This window comes from Piliocolobus tephrosceles, chromosome 3 (genome assembly GCF_002776525.5).
Source record: "Piliocolobus tephrosceles isolate RC106 chromosome 3, ASM277652v3, whole genome shotgun sequence".
NCBI classification, from domain to species: Eukaryota; Metazoa; Chordata; class Mammalia; order Primates; family Cercopithecidae; genus Piliocolobus; species Piliocolobus tephrosceles.
In genome coordinates this window covers 142,342,024-142,357,426 of record NC_045436.1, presented here as the reverse complement: position 1 = coordinate 142,357,426, position 15,403 = coordinate 142,342,024, and positions in this window count along the sequence as shown.

The following is a 15,403-nucleotide window of genomic DNA, read 5'->3' as shown; positions in this document are numbered from 1 at the left end:
GTTAAGTTGGAATCCTTGTGGGTGGAACAATTGGTGGGGCCTTCCATTCCGCCATCTTCCTCTGCCTATCAACTCCACTTATATTTTCTAATTTAAGACTTTAGTCCATATACATGCAATGTTACTATTGATAAGTAAGAACTTACTCCTGTCATTTTGTTATTGTTCATTTGTTTGTTTGTTTTGTGGTCTTCTCTTCCTTTCTTTCTTTCTTTCTTCTTGTCTTCCTTTGTGTGAAAGGAATTTTCTCTGGTGATATGCTTTACTTTGTTGCTTTCTGTTTCATTTGTATTTCTGTTGTCGGTTATTTGATTTGAGGTTTCCACAAGGTTTGCAAATAATATTTTTAACCCATTATTGTAAAGTGATGACAACACTGAGAGCAAGAACAAACAAGCAAATAAAGACAAAGCTAATAAAAATTATTCACTATAACTTCAGCCACCCTGCATATAACTTTTTGTTGGTTTTATTTATGTCTTATACTATCTATGTTTTGACATGGTGTGGTTTTTATTTTTCATAGATTCATCTTTTAATCTTTCTAATCAAGATATGAGTAATTTATACACTGCAGTTACAGTGTTATAATATTAGTGTTTGTCTGTATACTTACTATTGTAAGATTTGTATTTTCAGATGTTTTATTATTGCTCATTAACATATTTTTCTTTCAGAGCAAAAACCCCCTTTAGTATTTTTTGTAGGATGGCTCTAACATTGCTGAAATTCCTTAGCTTTTGTTTTTCTGGAAAAGTCTTTATTTCTCATTCACATTTAAAGGATATTTTCACTGGATATACTATTCTAAGATAAAATTTTTGTCCTTCAGCACTTTAAATACGTCATCCCACTTTCTCCTGGCCTGTAAAAGTTCTCTGCTGCCAGATGTTTTGGAGGTCCTTTGTATGTTACTTGTTTCTTTTCTCTTGCTTCTTTTAGAATCCTTTTTTAAATTATTGACCTTTGGCAGTTTAATTATTAAATGTCTTCAGATAGTCTCAGTTGGTAAAATCTGCTTCATGTTCTATAACCTTCTTGTATTGAATATTGATATCTTTCTCTAGGTTTAGAAAGTTCTTCATTATTATCCCTTGAAAATAATTTTCTACCACAATATCTCTCTTTGTAGCTCCTCTTTAAGGCTAATAACTTAGATTTGCCATTCTGAAGCTTTTTTCTAGATCTTGTAGGAATGCGTCTTTTTTTTTATTCTTTTTTATTTTGTCTCCTCTGACTGTGTGTTTTCTGATAGCTTGTCTTCAAGCTCAATAATTTTTTCTTCTGCCTGATTCATTCTGCTGCTGAGAGACTGTGATGCATTCTTCAGTCTATCAATTAAGTTTTTCTGCTTAATTTTTTAAAAAAATACTTTAATCTCTTTGATATTCTATGATAGAATTCTGAATTCCTTCTCATGCTATCTTCAATTTTGTTGCGCCCTCTCAAAACTGCTTTTTTGAATTATCTGTATGAAAGGTTGCATATGCTTCTCTCTGTTGCCAGGATTGGTCCCTGGTGCCTTACTTAGTTCATTCAGTAAGGTCATTCTTCCCTGGGTGGTCTTGATGGTTGTGGATGTTCATCTATGTCTAGGCATCAAAGAATTGGGTATTTCTTGTAGTCTTCACATTCTGGGTTTATTTGTATCCATCTTTCCTTGCAAAACTTTCTGAGTATTCATAGGGAATTGAGTTTTGTGATCTAAGTCTTTGGTCACTGCATCTTCATCTGCATTAGGGGGCACCCCAAGGCTAATAATGCTGTGAATCGTACAGACTTACAGAGGTCCTGCCTTGGTTGTCTTGGGTAAGATCCAGGATAATTCCCTGGATTACCGAGCAGAGATTCTTGTTCCCTTCCTTTACTTTCTTTCCAACAAATGGAATCTCCTTCTCTGTCTGCTGAACTGCCTGGAGCTAGATCAGGGGTGACATAAGCACCCCTGTGGCCACCACTCTTGGAACTATGCTGGTTAGACCCAAAGCCAGCACAGCACTGGGTCTTGCTCAAGGTCCGTCATGATGACTGCTTGGCTACCACCAATGTTCACTAAAGGCCCAAGGGCTTTTCAGTCAGGAGTACTGAATCCAGCCAGGCTTATTCCCTTCCCTTCAGGGTGGTGAGCTCCCCGCAGCCAGTGAAGGGTCCAGAAATGCCATTCAAGAAACTGGGTCTGGTGTCAGGAATCTGAGCAATCTACTTCATTCTCTATTCTGCTGCTGCTGAGCTGGCACCAAAATCACAAGGTAAAGTCCTTCTCACAAATCCATCCCCTTTTCTTAAGCAGTAGAAATCTCTCCTCATGGTTAACATAATCCTAGGGTCATGTGTGTACTGCTTGGCTCTTGCTAATATTCACTCGTGGCCCAAGAGATCTTCAGTCAGCTTGGAGTTAATGCTTCCAGGTGTGGTCTCTTCCTTCAGGGTGGTGGGCCTCCTTATGGCCCAGAGCAGGTCCAGAAATCCCACTCAGGACGGAGGCCTGAAATTGGGAACCTCGGGTGTCCACCTGGTTTTGCTGGAGGGTTTTATTTGGCCACCTTGCTCCCCAACATGTCTTCTTTTAAATAAACATTTGAAAAGTCAATTGGCAATACATATGTTATTGATATAAAAATCTAATATTTATGAAAACTACTAGAACAGTGTGAAAATAAAGTAGCACTGAGATCCAGGGCCTTCAGTTACTTATCTTATTCACGCTCTGGCTAAGGGCAATTCATTTGTACAGCTTAGAATTAACTAAGCTAATCCTCAGATGAATTTTCATGCTACTGCAAATGCCCAGGTTATATTACTTCATTGAAAAATAATTGCAACTAATCATGTACAATTTCATATAGTCCCCCTGGAAACTGTAATAAAGCCAAGATGTTTGATATGCTCTAGCTTAGTAAGGTAATTTAATTGAGTAATAAAGAAAAAAGGTATAAAAATGTAAGCTACCATGCTACTTTATTACTTATGTTGAAATATATGAATAATCTGACAAATAATTCAAAATAATATTTTAAAAACTCAGTGAGCTATAAGAGACAACAGAAACACAGTTGAACAAAATAAGAAAAGTAATACACGAACAATATGGAAGTTCAAAAAAGTACAGAAATCATTTAGAGAAACACAGAAATTCTGGAGGTTAAGAATACAAGGACTGAATTGATAGAGTCGATAGAATTTCAACAGCAGATGAAGTCAAGCAGAAGAAAGAATATGTGAAATCAAAGACATATCATTTGAAATTATGCAGTAAGAGGAACAGAAAGCATTGCAAAGGATGAAGAAAGCCTATAGGAACTAATGAACATCATCAAGCAAAATACTGTGTGCATTATTACTGTTTCAGAAGGAACAGAGAAAGAGAAAAGAACAAAAGCTTATTTAAAAAATAATGACAAACACTTCTCATATCTCAAAGAGAAATGAACATCCAGATACATAACGGCTAAAGAACCACAATAAGTGAATGTCAAGAGATCTTCACTGAGAAACATTACAATTAAATTGTCAAAAGTCAAATAATTAAAAAATAAACTTAAAGAAAAAAAGAATTTTGAAAGCAATAAGAAAAAGAAACTGATTTCATACAAGGGGAATTGTCATGAGACCAATGGCAGATTTCTCAGCAAAATCTTTGCAGGTCAGAGAAAGTAGGTTGACGTATTCAAAGTGTCAAAACAAAGAAAAAATATCTGTCCTCCAAAAATACTTTAACTGGCAAAGCTATCTTTCAGAAATGAAGGAGACATGAAGACTTTTCTAAAAAAAACAAAAGTTTAAGGAATTCACTACTAAACCTCTCCTACAAGGGAATTCCTAAAGTTAAAACAAAATAATGCTAAATAGCAACATGAAAACATGAAAGTACAAAATTTACTGATAAAAATAAAAATATAGCCAAATTCAGAATACACTTGTAAATGGTGATATATAAATCACTATTAACACAGTCCAAACATAAAAAGACAAATTACTAAGAAATCTAGCTACAATTCATTAGTGAATACTGATATGGTTTGGCTCTGTCCCCACACAAATCTCATGGCAAATTGTAATTCACATTGTTGGAGGAAGGACCTATTGGGAGGCAATTGACTCATGAGAATGGACTTCCCCCTTGCTGTTCTTGTGATAGAGTGCTCATGAGATCTGGTTGTTTGATAAACGTGTGGCACCTCCTCATTCTCTCTCTCACTCCTGCCCATGTAAGACATGCCTTGCTTCCCCTTCACCTTCTACCTTGATTGTAAGTTTCCTGAGGCCTCCCCAGCCATGCAGAACTGTAAGTCAATTAAATCTCTTTTCTTTGTAAATTACCCAGTCTCAGGTAGTTCTTCATAACAGTGTAGGAACAAACCAATACATATATACTTTACAAAAATATATCACTAGTGATATTATTAATATGTCAGTGAAGAGAGAATTTTTAAAGAGTAGTTTTTTTAGTGTGTGATCAAAGATAAGTTGCTATCAGCTTGAAGTGAAGTTTTATAGCTGTAAGATGTTTCATCTAAACTTCATGGTAATCAGATACAGAAAAGGTAGAGAAAAAAGAAACAAAACACAACACTATAAAAAGTGTTAAAACAGAAAGGAGATGGCAAAAGAAAAAGAAATGAACTAAAAAAAAGTCAGAAAAAAACAAATTGGCAACGATAAGCCCTTACCTATCAATAATCACTTTCAATATAAAGGCATTATGTTCTGTAATGAAAAGACGCAAAAAAAAAATTTTTTTCCAACTCTATTCTACTGCATTAGTCCATTCTCACACTACTGTAAAGAACTATCTGAGAGAGACTGGGTAATTTATGAAGAAAAGAGGTTTGATTGACTCATAGTTCCACAGCACATACAGGAAGCATGGCTGAAAGGTCTATGGAAATTTGCAATGATGGCAGAAGGCAAAAGAGAAGCAAACGTGTCTTACCATCCTGGAGCAGGAGAAAGCAAGATAAGGTGAAGTACTACACACTTTTAAAAAATCTGATCTCATGAGAACTCTATCAAGAGACAGTGTTAGAGGGATGGTGCGAAACTATTAGAAACCACCCACATGATCCAATCACCTCCTACCACGCCCCACTTCCAAAACTTGGAATCACAATTCAATATGAGATTTGGGTGGGGACACACAGCCAAACCATATCTGCTACTTACAGGAAACTAATTTTAGCTTTAAAGATATACATAGGCTGAAAACAAATATATGGAAGAAGATAATCCATGCAAACGGTAACTAGAAGAGAGCAAGGATGCCTATAATTATATGAAAACAAATAGACTCCCTGTTAAAAACTATTGCAAAAGACAAAGAAGGTCTTTCATAATAATAAAGGTGTCATCATCAAGAAGATACATCAACTGTAAGTATGTATGCACCAAACTTCAGATCACCTAAATATGTAAAATAAATATTAACAGAAATGAAGGGAGAAATAACAATATAATTGTACTGAGGAACATCAGTACCATCAGCACCCCACTTTCAATATTAATAAATCGTCTTGAAAGAAAACCAATAAGGAAGCAGAAGACTTGAACAAAACTCTGGAACAAAAGTACCTAATAGACATATACAGAACATTCCATCCAGCAGCAGAATACACTTTCTTTTCAAGAGCACATGGGACACTCCAGAATAGACACTATGTTAGCCCACTAAACCAGCTTTAAGAGTTAAAGAAGATTGAAATTATGTCAAGTACTTTTTACTAATTGCAATGGCATGAAACTGGAAATCCATATCAAAAGCAGAAAATTTTATAACAATAAATGCTTACATTAAGACAAAGAAATAGACAACCCAGCTAAATGCCTTTATACCATTTATTGTTTCTTAATTTAACAATAAATGCTTACACTAAGAAAAAGAAATAAACAACCTAATTTTGTACCTCACGGACTAGAAAAAGGAAAAATGAAACCAAAAGTTAGCAGAGGGAACAAATAATAATCAGAGTAGAAATTAATGAAAAAGCGACCAGAAAAAAAATAGAACAAATCAATAAAACTGAGTCAGTTTTTTGGGGAAAAAAACAGAATCAATAAACTTTAAGCTAGACTAAGAAAAAGGAAGATTCAAATAAATAAAATTATAAATGACAAAAGAGACATTGCAGCTGATAGCACATGAAAGATCATGATTGACTACTATAATGATTATGCACCAACAAATTGGATATCTAGAAAATGGACACATCCCTAGAAACAGTAAACCTGAGAAGACTGAATAACAAAGATTTAGAAAATCTGAACAGACCAATAGTAAGAGGTTGAATCAGTAATACAAACTTCCAAACAAAGAAAAACCTGGGGCCAGATGGTGTCACTGACAAACAGAAAAGATTTAACAGTTTTCTCAAATTCTTCCACAAAATTGAAGAGGAGGAAACACTTCCAAAAATTGAAAAGGAGGGGAGGAGAGGGAAGAGGAGAAAAGGAAGAAGGGGAGGGTGGGGAGAGAAGAGGAGGAGGGAGAAAGAAGGTGCTGATGGTATCTGTGGGACAGAGTGACATGACAAAGAGGAATGCCACTCAGGTAAAGGACAGGTGCTATCAATTTTCCTACGTATATGGCTGAATCTTTCTGACAAACTGAGCTTCCTTTTTATCTTTTACTCCCAGAGGACCTAGCATCCCTAGATCCCTCACAAGACTTCTTGGCCTACGGTCTCCCATTTTTCCTGGATGTCCCTTCAGCCCAGGCACCTTTTAACCATGTGAGCATGACAGGGAGGTTCTGCAGACTCCTAGGTGATAAGTATTGCATTAACCGAGAAAATAATCTGTGTTCTTAATATATGGATAACTGGGAACATTGTTTTATTACATTTTCTTTCTAGACTGCTTAACTCAAGGGAGAAAAATGAACTTAACCTCAGGAAAAAAAAAAAAAAAAAAACATTAGAATGATTAAATTTATCAATTATGGTTTTAAGTTTTTCCGTTGTTTCTGAATTGGTAGCAAGAAGATCCATTAAAGTGTTGTGCTACTTAAAAACACATAATTGCTCTTATTTAAAAGTAAGCAATACATTCAAGTCTCTATTAGAGACACTTTAATATTATAAATATTTTTCAACACACATGAACTTGCTTAAAAAGTTGTTTAGAATTAAGATCCTTCATCATCAGCCAAAGAACATTTCTTTCAGGAATAGATTTTTCAGCATATGAAAGCTGTCCAAAATGTCAGACAGCTATTTGAATCCGGGTCCATCTTGCAAAATTCCTCAAAGATGCTGTTCCCCACAGATGGTGCTCTTCACTTTAGTTTGTTTTCACTGTGCTTATTCAGGGAATGACAGATGTTATTGAGAAACTGACTCCCTACTCTAATTACAAACAGCTTTATACACACAGCAAAACATAAATAATACAACCCTCTTGAGTTAATATCAGATATTAAACAAATTAAACATACCCTTAGGTAATCAGCAAAACAGAAGAACCAAACATTTTACCAATTAGCTTATTAAGGTATTGTTTTATGTAATATAATTAATTGGTTTTAACTGTACAACTTGATAATTTTATAAAAATGTATACAGTCATATAACCACCTCTGCCATCATAATCCATTTCTATCACCTCAGAAAGTCTCCTCATGCTCTTGGCAGTAACAGCCCCCGCACCCCACACACAAAAAAAGAGTTGATAATGGGTACATTATTTTAATTACTTTATATAAATATCCAAGAGTTATCCTTATCAATGCTTTGGATAACACATTTTTCTTGTGATGCAAAAATAAATCTAATATTCGAAAATCCATAAGACATCTCTAGCTCATATCAGAATAGTTGGTATAACTCATTCACATTTAAGAAACTGGTTCATGGTACCCTAGAACTTAAAGTATAATAAAAAATAAAAAAATAAAATAAAATAAAATAAAAAATCAAAAAGAAACTGGTTCATGAAAAGCAGCAGAGAACATTTAGGATATAATTTTGAATTTCCTTGGTTATTCTAAACAAGAATTTTATGATTCTTTTTTCATTATTTTGATAACCAAGTCCTCAAAATAATGTGAAGGGATTTCATCTGATTTGAAGCGTTTATCACAATAATCTCAGGTCTCTGCCAGACTTTTGCCACTATGAGGCAGTATCATAGGCATTGTCATGACAGTAGAAGAATTAAGTTGCCACCAGAGGCATAAAGCAAACACCAAACAAAACAATACAAAAAAAAAAAAAAGAAGAAGAAGAAACAAAGTAATGAATTCTGAAATATCCATACTGTCTACTTCATAGCCAGTAATTGTAATAATTTATCAAGCTGGCTAAATTTTTCAGTTAAGAATATTGTGATTCTTGAAGCTTTATCATACACATTACCTTTTGCCTCTTAAAATATATATTCCTTCCCATCTACTCTCCATTTGTAATTCCAGTTGCAAAATGACAGGGATTTAGACTGAAGTTGTTCAGTAGTTTTTATCAATAAGAAACGATTGCACTGTAAGTCTGAAGTTCTGACAACTACTATTTCCACAAGTACCACAAAATATTTGTAATCAGGCAAGACTGGAGTGAGTATTGTTACTATATGCTTATTATCTGCATTGATGAGTGATAGGAAGACAATGGTGTCCAAAACCTCCTCGATTTCTGTCGTTTAGAACTCAAAATTTAGAGAAGGGGGACTGTGAGTTGAACAGTATTCCCTCAGAACCTCAGAATGTCCTCTTACTTGGAAACTGAATGTTTGCAGATGCAATTAATTAAGATGGAGTCATACTGAATGAAGATGTGTTCTAAATCCAATGACTGCTCTCCTTATAAGAAAGCCATGTGAAGGCACAAAGGGACAAAGCCTATGTGATGGTGAAGGCAATGATTGGAATGGTGCAGATAAAAGTCAAGGAATGCCAAAGATTGCCGGCAACCACTAGAAGTTAGAAAAGTGGTATAGGATAAATTGTCCCTTAAACCTTTCAGAAGGAACCAACCCAGCCAACACACATATTTCAGACTTCTGGTCTCCCAAACCGTGAGAGAATAAATTTTGTTTGTTTTATGACACTGGCAGCCCTAAGAAACTAATACAGAGAGACAGATAATAGTGAAATATTGATGAATACATGTAAAATTGCAACTATGAAAAAAGATTATTGATGAGAGCTTCAAAGTGCATTGATACCCAGATGAGTTGTACTAGTCAGGGAGATCAGAGATGGCCTTTTTGGGAAAGTGCTTTTTAAAGTGAGAACCAAAGAAGTTATCTGTAGAAAGATGAAATGAGAATGAGGACTGCAGTCCAAGTAGAAGTAAAATGTAGTTTCAAAGATAAAAATGCACTATTTCATGACTTAATAAATATGCATCTTCTATCTTATGTACTCTTATAGGATCTGGAGATTTAGAATTAAACATGCAGTTTATACTCTATGAAAAAAAGGTATTGTGATCAAGCTATTAAAATACTGTTGCATTCTATTAATGAGGATAAATGAAAAAGCCACATCTGTTATTGTTAAATATCTGTAGTCCCAATTATGTAGAAATAAAATATTTTTAAAGTAGTGATTTCCTTCCTGCCTTTCCCTTCCTTCCCTTCCTCCCTTTCTCCCTCCCTCCCTCCCTCCCTCCCTCCGTCCCTCCTGTCTTGCTTGCTTCCTTGCCTGTTTTCTCATAGTTTCACTCTGCCACCTAGGCTGTAGTACCATGATGCGATCTCGGCTCACTACAACCTCTGCCTCCAGGGTTCAAGCGATTCTCCTGCCTCAACCTCCCCAGTAGCTGGGATTACAGGCATGTGCCACCACGTCATGCTAACTTTTGTATTTTTAGTAGAGATGAGGTTTCCCATGTTGACCAGGCTTGTCTCAAACTTCTGACCTGAAGTTACCTGCCCACCTCAGCCTCCCAAAGTGTTGGGATTACAGGCGGGAGCCACTGCTCCCAGCCAATAGTGATTTTCAGTTAAGAGGATTTCCTTTTATTGCTGCTTATCACAATGACACAATCTGATTTCTTTAAATAGTCAAAAAAATTAAAAATAATGAAACTACAGACAAATTTTTTAAATTCTCTGGCTGGCTCTAAAAATCATGTTATTTATTTAGGTGACATATTTTGCATATTAAAAACATATGAACATTGTTTGATTTATTGTCAATTTGGTATCTTATTTTGCTTGAGCAAAACAGATAGTGCCAGAGAATCTTTGCAAGTTTGCTATCAGCATTTAATTTATTTTGTAATAAAAATAATATAAACAATTAAATAAGATACTTAAAATAATTACTCTAAAAACCTAATAAATTAGCTATTTTATAATGAGGCAGAAATTTTACCCATTTTAACCAGATTAAGAAATTTCAGTTGAAGAATTTTCTTTTATGTAGAATAATTTGTCAAGGAAGTTGTTTTGTTTCCAGCAAACTCCTTGCAGTAAAAAAAGCCATGGTAGTTCTTTCATGAATAAAAAAGATATGTGTACTTTATTTCAAATTGGGAGGGTCTCATGGTTTCCTTATAGATGCGTAAGTTATAAATCAGTTTATAGAAATAGTACAATTAAAGTCTAAAGAAGGTCATTTTTTAATCTTTTTTTTTTTTTTTTTTTTTTTTTTGCATTCTTGGTTAGAAAATTACTAAGGAGACTCACTGGTTTCTCTGTCACCTGAATGAACTCAGTCCCTTGGACTTGGGGGTATGTTTATTGAAACTCATATTTATGAATAAAGAAATTAGAAAAGGAATAAATCCAACTTTTATATGTCCTTCTAAACAGCTCACAAAACATCAGTAAGATAAGCAAACACTCCAAATAACTTAATATCACATACAGATAGGAAAAATATTAATAACCAACATTAACTGAATCAACTCCAGAGCCAACAGTGAGTAGAGAGTGGGGTGAAGACTTGGTGAAAGGGAGAGGAAGTTCATAAGAATATAACCAATAAATCAGCCTCAGAAAGAGAAAGTCTTACCACGAATTGGGAAACAGAAAAAAAAATAGGATTGAAAATTGATAAACCAAAACATCGCCTCTGGGGAATCTAAAGGCAAGGTTTGAACATACACAAGGGCAGATGTGGTGTGTTGTTTTGATTAAGAGAAGGTGACTTGGCTAGATAAGATACCCTTGGGTATGTAAATAAAAAGTAATTAAAAAGTAGAATTTGAGAGTCCTGATGAAAGAAAATTAAATCATAAAGTCGGAAGACGTACAAAGTGCCTTTGCAACAAAATGCCCTTGAATAAACAACAACTGCAACAAAAGCTAGTAAATGACTGTCTTAGGTTGGGTTCATTCAGACACATGGCTGAAATAGGATTCCATGTACAAGAAAGGTATTAAATGAATAGGTTCAGGATAAACTGGAGGGAAAAAAAAAATTAGGAAAACAGAAGACAGGGAGGGAAGCAAAACAGGATGGGAGGATCACTAAGTAAGCTTGTGGTTTCAAGGGAAGTGCAGATTCATTCTATCTCACAGGAAACCCTGCAGCATAAATTGAACCCTAGGCTTTACTGCACCTTCAAGCACGGAGCTGGGTTCCCGTAGGTCTGTAGAGATCCATCACAGAGTTGTCGTGGGGAAACTTAAACTCCCAGGCATATCCAGGTGATGCAATTTCAGTTGTCCAAGTGTCAACCTCTAGAGAAATGTGAAAGTGTGAAAATGAAGCACTAGCAGCAATAGCCACAGCCTCTAGGAATGCCATACCTAATCAGCAAAAGAGATCTTAGAATAGCTGAGCAGGACACCAACAATGTCTGCTGCAGCAACTGAAATCCCTTATCATTCTTTATACAAAACTGTGTTGATGCATTTAAAATGAACAAAAAGTTGCAAACAGATAAAATAACAAGAAGGATCAAAATATTTCAACTGATGAAAATTATCTCCACCCAACAACAACAAGCAAAAGGAAATTGTGACACAACTCTTCAATACAATTAACTATGTTTAATCAAACATTTATAGATTAAAAATTTTGAATTCATAATCCAAAATATATAACACAAGAGGTAAAAGTCATATAAAATGTGAAATGAAAGTTGATGTAACCCATTAAAGACATGGAAGAAAAAGTTACCTTGGAAAGAAAAATGACAATATAAGATGTGAAGACAAAATAGGATTGACTGAAAACATAATAAACATCATTTAAAAATACACATGAAAACATCTGTGAGAACAAACTAAAATCACTAAAAAAGTAAAAGGAATCAGATAAAGCAAATGATGTAGATAACAGATTCTTAATGATGGTTCTGTTTTCTACATGTATGCATCACCATTAATAAAATGTGAGCATTTTTAAAAAAGGAAAAGTAATGGAGCAAACTAATATTTAAAACTTCAGTGCACATAACTTCCTGGAAATAAATGACACAGTTTACATATGATAAAAGATCATCATGTACCTGGAACAAATGTCCTGAAACACTGAACTGTGAGACAGAGCTTCACGCAATTATTAGACTTTTTACACAATGAAAAATACAGGCCAAGCAACACATACAAGAAAACTTAGTTTTCCTCAATTTTTCAATTATACCTTAAAAGCAAGTAAATTATGAGCCAAAGAGTTTATGTCTTTAAGAACAAGTTAAGTGGTTCTTAAAGTATCAAGCTTATAGGAAAACAAGAGTAAATCTATAAGGATTCAGAAAATATTGTACTCAAGAGGAATTTCTAGCCAGGCAATGTGGCTCAGCGGCTCACGCTTGTAATCCCAGCACTTTACGAAGCCAAGGTTAGAGGATCACTTGAGCCCGGTAGTTCAAGACCAGCCTAGGTAACATAGCAAGAAACTTTTTAGAAAACATTTAGCCAGTTGTGGTGATGAATGCCTGTATATAGTCCTAGCTACTCAGGGCGCTGATGTAGGAGGAGGATAGCTGGAGCCCAGGAGGTTAAGGCTATAGTGAGCCATGACTGCACCACTGTACTCCAGCCTTGACAACAGAGCAAGACCCTATCTCCTAGGAAAAGAAAAGAAACAAGAAAAAGGAAAAAAAAAAAAAAAGATGCTTTTCCTTGGCGTTGGGTGAGAGAGAAGGTTTATCCAGACAAGAAATAGTAAACACTGCAAAAGGACAAACAAGTATACTTAAACAAATGAAGATATACTTTTAATGTAAGCATGTTAAATTTTTAAATCACAAAATGTCAAATGAAGAAATGTTTGTTTGAATTTTTTTCACCTCAAACTAGACAAATTGATTCTAAATTTTAAATAAAAACATAAAAATAGCATGCTACTATAGCACAGAAGAAACTGAAGGAAAGAGATATGAAGGAGCTCTGCCAATGGCACTACTAGATTTTAAACACATTACAAAGCCTCAATTAAAAAAATAAGAGTGTGGTATGGGCACATAAGTATAGAGATAGGCCTGTGAAACAGAAAAGAAATTTCAGACCCAGAACTAATTCATACAGAAATTCAGCACACATGAAAGGCAGCATTTGAATCACTAGGTAAAGCACGGATTTTGAAGTAAACGGTTATCAATAACCTGGATAGCTATTTAGAAAAGGATCAAATTGTAACTATACCTTAAATAAAACAGAAATAATGAATAGACTCAAAATGAATAAGAGATTAAAATATAAAAATAAAATCATACAATCATCGCAAAAAACATGAGTAATTTTCTTTATAACCTGGGTCTGCAACAACAACAACAAAAAATGATAAATTTACTACCAAAAATGGCCTGGAGAATATGTCACATGAAAAGTTAAAATGATAAATTAGAATTTGGGAGTATATTTGCAATGTATCAAAGATAAAGAGCTAATGTTCAAAATACATTTTTAAAAGCTGTAAATTATTTTGCAAAAAATGCCCCTCATAAAACCAACTAATCAAACAAAGATATACTCAGTCTCTCTTATAATAATGGAAACATGGAACAAAATGATACAATGATACTCTTTCTCACCTGTTAGACTGTTCACAGATTGACAACATATTATGTGTGTGGCCCTGTGAGGAAACAGGCACTCTCTTACATTACTAGGATTTTAAACGGTACTCCTCTTTGGAGGGCCATTAGGCAGTATATAACGTAATTACATATGCATTTGCCCATTCACTTAACAATTCTGCTTCCAGGAAATTAATTCAGTCAGATTATAATGTTAATCATTACAAAATTATTTATAATAGCAAAATATTGGGAGTGTCCTTAATTCTCATCAAGAGGTTGATAAATCTATAAAATACTCCACCCAGTGGAGTAGTATCTTTAAAAAAAAAAAAAAAAAAAAAAAAAAAAAAAGAAATATTGTCAATATCCTCTGTGTAGAGAGAGTTTAGTTTTAGCTCAATCAAAAAATATGATGATGGATGGACAGACAGATTGAAAGATAGGCAGGTAGATAGATAAAATGATAGATTCATGGGATAGCTATATCTATATATCTGTGCACCTATATTTATTTTTTACCTAGAAAAAGAGTGAATAAATGTGCAAACCATTGACAATTGTCAAACCTCAGTGGAAAGGTATAGAAGTGTTTGTTGTATTTAGGTGGAACCATGTATTTCATAAAGCTGCTGCTATTTGAACATTTTTACCTATAAAAATAACAGTCTCACGTGGTTCAGTCTAGATGCAAACACTCTTCACCAAGTACACTGATGCTTTTGTAAGTTAGAAATAGTGCACTATTAGTAGTTTTATACGCTTTCAGTTATTCTATTCTAGTTTTTAAGAAATAAATTTTTCCAAATAAAATGTTGCAAAAATAAGAAAATACATTTTCCCAAAAAAGGTCTTAATATGCTTAAATTCATAGAAAGGAAATAAAGAAGGAGAGATAACATTGTTTAAGGATCAACTATGTCGCAAGAACCATTCTATGGCTCCTATATCTTAGAAACCCAGGAACCTTCATCTTTATATATAAGAAAATGTGTTCAAATAAATTCAGAGAATCTGATAAGTTTCTGTGGTTTGAAACATTTACACAGCTAACAAGTGACAAGAAACTGTGCCCATAACATCATGAAAATAAATGTATTCTCTATTAATTTTTAAAATGCAGACTGGAAAATAGCATGCTTCATGACAAAAACATAAAACTGAAACAACCTTGAGGAATTTTTATATTTTCAACTGAAACTTTCAATGTATGATCTGCAATAGGATAACTTCTTCTAAGTGCTTTTAAAAAGTATTTTATGCAATTCAATTTTTAATCTATTGATCTTTATGTTCAGTACATTTCTAATATTTAAAGCAATGTTTGGCTTTTCTGAGAAGATCATCAAAAAGTCCTTTATTGATGAGAAGTTCCTGGTAAAAAATCCCCTGTCGGTTTACTCACTGGCCGTCTGCCTTTCCCCTACACTCTCTGCCTTTTTACCTAGAATACTCTAAGTGCATTATATTGGCCTCCAGTCAGAGAACCACAGTCT